Below are 6,000 nucleotides of genomic sequence, written 5' to 3'. Positions count from 1 at the left end.
AACAGCAAACAGTTGGCCATGTGTCTCCAATTTATGATCAAGTGTGATTCATCATTTAGCACACCAGGGTAAGAAGCAGATTTGGACGGGAAAATGAAGTTAAAATATAAGCGAATGCTGCTGCGTCAGACCCAATGTTTGTTTGGATTTGACCACAACATTTGGAATGGGCCCTGCTGATAAAAACAAATCCATCTAAAATCTGCTTACGATAGATAAGCTTTTATTTCCAGCAGGGATGGGCAAGCGGACCTATAAACATGATAGGAGGATGATGTCGACTGAACAGGCTGCTACGGCGTCCGTGCCTAGCAGGGTACCAGAAAAAAATCAGCTTTGTTTTTAGGCAAGCCAGGCCAACTGTCCCCTCAATCCACTTGTGTGGGATGACTCTCTGTCATATGATACGCTCACACGTAACCTGTGTCATCATGTTTGGATTCATACTGGGTCTTAGTCCTTGGGGACAAACAAAGGTTTATCTGACCATAATGTACTGAGGTTTAATGCATCAAAGCTCATTTGTGTCGAGACAGAAAAGTCAGTTGACACTGTGGTGAGTGGCTGATGAGACACACACACACAGACACACACACACAAACACAGACACACACACACATTGCTAGCGTGCACAAAACACACACACACACACACACACACACACACAAACACACACACACACCTATGGCTAGTACATACTGTAGCTGTTTTAAAGAATTTGATTTCCTAAATTTCTACATGGAGCAACAACATACCAACAATGTCAAAGGAAAGGACGTCAAAGAAAGCCATCAGAGTTAAATCAGCAACTGAAACATTTACATTTAGGCTAGTCATTAGCAGACACTTTGATCTAAAGCAACCGACAGTGTAGTGGGGGGTGCAGTGTGCCATGTGCAGTGCACATCTCCAGCAGTATGAGCTCCTTACTTATGGAGACCATGACCTTGTGGTTGTTAACACTTCCCCAGTCGTGCTACTGGGGCGCAAAGTGTGTCACATACGCAAAGGCACTTCGGAGTTTTACAGGAACGCTTCTGTCATCTCATTTTTACAGCAAGGGTGTAAAAAGTGAGAAAAGTTGCCTTTTTTTCTGAGCCAATTAAACTTGCCCGTGCAAAATGTCACAACAACAAGCCACCAACTCCCCACTCTCCTTCCCCCGGCAACACTAACTACTCTCCAGCGCATGCTAAATTAACGAGTTTAACAAAGTTGTTTGTTTCTCTGTGCTTTGCTCACTAATTTATTTCTTTATTTCGCTGCTCGTTTGAACTCCTGAAGGACACAGGAGAGAACGCTAATTGGCCAGGACTCATAGTGTAGGGGCGGAAGAGGCAGCTAATCACATCACCCTGCCCACAGCGGCGTCCGCGGGCGCATGGTGTTACTCTTCATCGGGGAGGTCCGCTACTGTGCGCGTGACGAAAAGACATCAGCAGTGACTAATGGGTTAGAGAGAGGAGAGGTGTTTACCGAACGAAGAGCAGGAGAGAGGATGGGGGTCGCCCACCCACATGGAGGAAAATTCCCAGAAGGCAGCACACACAAACAACCCCTCCTGGCATGTGTTCCTTTCCCCTGCTGATAAGCCTAATGTAGTGTTGTCTGTCATTCCACCGGAACATCCTCGGGTAATGGAAAGCGAAGATGAAAAATGATTTATTGCCCATCGCTGAAACATTCAGACACTCATTCCTCACGTCTCTCCGGGGTGTTTTGAATGTAGTTCACACACACACAAAGAGAGAGAGAGCAAAGCAACGGCGCTCACTCCATCCTGGTCTCCTATGAAAGGTCTTTTTCATTTTTGATCAAGCCCAGCTGCAGTACATGGGACCCAGCCTGGATAGCCCAGGAGAAGCTGGAGTCTCCTCTTGAAGTGTTGTCACTCCAGTTCCACTCACCTTCTGTCATCGCCGCCACCATCATCGTTGTCGTTGTCACTGTCTTTGTCATTATTATCATCCTCATCTTCCTCTTCACCATCACCGTCATTGTATTCTTAATCATCATCTTTCTTTCTCACAAACACGCACACACACACGCACACGCACACGCACACGCACACGCACACGCACACGCACACGCACACACACACACACACACACACACACACACACACACACACACACACACACACACACACACACCTACACCTGCTGCAGGCGTGCCCCTGCCTGTGCTGGGATTTGAGCTGAGGAGAAATCTGCTGCCAGGTGAGAGATGGGAGCCTACTGTGAGATGGATGACTTTCCTGTAATACACTGACACTTACACATGCCTACTTACACATGCCCACATACACGCACACACACACACACACACACACACACACACACACACACACACACACACATAGACAGAGAGAGAGAGAGAGAGAGAGAGGACAGATTGATGTTTACACACAGACAGACAAACAAACAAACACACACACACACACACACACACACACACACACACACATACAGAAAGGGAGACCAACTCATACATACACATTCATACATACAGATGTAAAGAGAACAGACACATATTGATGTACACACAGACAGACAAACAAACAAACACACACACACACACACACACACACACACACACACACACACACACACACACACACACACACACACACACACTCACATGTCTAGTGAACCACACAGTGGAGTAGAGGAGTACAGTGGTTGCCTGGAGAGTTAACAGCACCGAGGTTGTTTTTCTGATTGTGTAAAAGCGAGGACACTGAATTTAGGTATAGTGAGAAGGGCCTTTCAGGACACCGAATGAACACATGAAAAAACGGTTTGTTTTCAACACGGCTTATCATCTCAGTCACACAAACTATTTAAATGTTCCCCTCCAGGCCAGCCTCCTCTGTTGACAACAGTCCACATTACTGTTGAATTGGAAAGGGGGCCTGCATATTTCACATGATTGACTGATCCACAGACTTATGTTTGAAATGGTCAGAAGGGGAGAGATAATCGCAGTGGAAAAAATGACATCAGGTCCCGAGATCCCTCCCCTCCTGCAGAATGCATCCCAGCAGATGACAGCTGGAGTGAAGGGGTGAAGAGAACTGCATTTCAAAGAGAATATGTGAACTACCCCCAGCAAAAAAAAAACATACTCTGTTTCATACTCTGTTTCTCTCTCGCTCTCTCTCTAAAACACACACACAGAGCCGTTCTCTCTCCCCCTCTCTTTCTTGTTCACACACACACACACACACACACACACACACACACACACACACACACACACACACACACACACACACACACACACACACACCCACACACCCTCTCAAGCACATTCTCTTTCCCAAAGGAGGTTCCATATGCATCCCATTCTGCGTGTGATAGGGTCCTTTGTCTGCCATTCCGTGCTCCTCTCGAGTGCGCCTTGATGAGCCGAGAGCCACGGACCGGAACCCCTGGAGAACACAAGAGACCCCCCCCAGCCCCAGCTCTCACAGAACTGCACAAATTAGAAAGGAGATGAGGGAACCTTGTTAGGCCGGTGCTTTTTAAATCACCATTCCACCTCGCTGACCAAGGACCAGAAGTCAACTCGGGGGATTGGGGGGCTGTGTGTGTGTGTGTGTGTGTGTGTGTGTGTGTGTGTGGGGGGGGGGGTATAGTCAAACCCATCACTCCTACTCCCTCTGCACACACACACTGCCACCTTCACCAAATCCTACGCATGAGTGCCTCTGCAAGTATTCCTCTGGCAAGTCTTCGTCACATTACCGAGGGACAGTCAGAGAGAGGGAGGGAGAGAGAGAGAGAGAGAGAGAGAGATAAGGGGAAGAAGGGAGAGAAGGAAGGAGTGTGTGTGGAGAGGAAGAGGAAGAGGAAGAGGAAGAGTAGAGCAGCACTCAAATCTTCCATCTCTCCGCTCTGCATTTCAGAAATCCCATTAGGAATAACGAGGCGAGGAAGCAGCTGAAATGGGCCATGGAGCTTAAAGATGGCTACACTCTGTGATTCCCTGTGGAGGTGCCCAGCGATCCCCTCAAACAGCAGCTCATCCCCTCATCCCCTCCCCCCCCCCCCCGCGAGAGGAGACGATGCGTCTGAGAGTTAGCGTTCTCTCTACCGCGCCGTGAAGCAGCCACGTTGGAGTGTTTGCGGGGTGTAGCGTGGAGTGTGGAGTGATTGACAAGTAAGCACTCCTGAAAAGAGTGCGCTCAGAAAACACTCTCCAGTTTGCCCCTCGTTCCCCCCAAAAGCTTTCTGCTAATCAAAGCTCATCTGTCTATCTAATCCAAACGGCTTTGCTTGAGACGTGCGTGTTGGAGCGCTTCTCACCGAAGAGCCTGAGGTTCGTCCACTGGCTCTGCTGGAGAGAGAGTCATTCGAGGGGGATTATCCTGCCACCGACCGAGTACCTGGGAGTGTTCATTCACAAAGCAAATGAGGCTTTCACAGAGAGAGAGAGAGAGAGAGAGAGAGAGAGAGAGAGAGAGGAAATGGCACGACATAATTTTGTCTTTCAGGGATGTGTTTCTGTGTTTGACATGGAACACATACAGGCCTGCTCAAAATGATTGGCATCCTGAATTTCAAGTACATAATTCAGAATATCTTCAGAAATATATTTTAATTCACCAATTTTGTAACACCAGAATATTTTAATAAAATGACCAACTTTACTGAACAAAATATTATAAAACTTGCATAAAAGTGAAATAATACAAGCACAAAATGTCCGGCAGACACAATGCTTGACATCACCATTCTACAACAGAACCTTTGGCAATGATGAAAGTCTCTAAACGTTTCTTGTAACCATCTAGAAGCTTCTTCCACCCATCTGCTGGGAGTTTCTGCCACTCTCCCATTTGCTATGCGTTCAAGCTTTTTAAATTTGCAGGAGTCATTTTTGCCATTGCCAACGGCAGCCCTCCCCAAAGGTTTTCAATAGGATTTAGGTCAGGTCAGTTAAAACCAGTCCATCCTTTCCTTTTCCATCCCTCTTTTGTGCTGCCTGATGGGTGGGTGGAGACCTCTGCCTCAAATCTGGGTTTTATGAAACGGGGGGAACACATTTGGCTCTAAAATGCCTTAATAATCTTCTTCCTTTGATACATTCAATGCCTCCAGTACCCGAGGCAGCAAAGCAGGCATGATAGAACCTCCACCATATTTAACTGTAGGTAGGGTGCTTCATTTCATTGCCTGCAAACAAACTGATGCACTGCGTCCCCAAAGAGCTCTGTGGCTTATCTATGCTTATCTGGCCTTTTAGTGGCTTTAATCAATAGTGGCCTTCTCCTTGGCCTTCGCCCACGGAGCACTTTAGTGGTTTAATGTGCACCGTATGGTACGGGTTGAAATCACCGGTCCAGATTGCTCCAGGTCAGCCTGAAGTTCTTTAGATGTCTTGCGTAACGTTTTCCCCCCACAATCTTCACCAGTCGTCACAGACTTCTCTCACTGAGGTTCTTCTGAGCGCCATGGCCTGGAAGTGTTTTAATAGTTTTATGATGACATCTTGTTAACATGACGGACTGTTGAAAGGGATCTTTGACGATCTTGTCTTTGCAAAATGTGAAAAAGAAACTGGAAACAATCAGTCCCTTTTCGGTAGTAAAATTTAAAATCATTCAGTGGTCATGTGAACACTGAAAATGAAGGTCTATATATGTTTTTTATTTTGTTTGAGGAAACCAATTTAAATTCGTTACAAGGGTGCCAATGTTTTGTTGTTGTTGTTTAATAACTTTGGACATTTAATAAAATATTCTGATGATACTGAAGTTGGAAATATCAGAATCAAAGGGTCAGAGTTTATAATGATTGACAATATTTAATAATCCAATGCATCTTATATTCATTTGTAACTATTGCTTTTATTTAGACTTAGGCTAAAATGTAAGACTTCTGGTTGTATATTCTGTTAGAGGAAATTACCTGATGGAGATGTGAAACTGCCTTCATGAATACAGGCCTCTGAGACAGTTGCTCACAGCTGGATGTCTTAACCCATTTCCCCTGA

This window comes from Clupea harengus, chromosome 19 (genome assembly GCF_900700415.2).
Source record: "Clupea harengus chromosome 19, Ch_v2.0.2, whole genome shotgun sequence".
Taxonomy (NCBI): Eukaryota; Metazoa; Chordata; class Actinopteri; order Clupeiformes; family Clupeidae; genus Clupea; species Clupea harengus.
Note: the sequence above shows the minus strand (reverse complement) of the source record.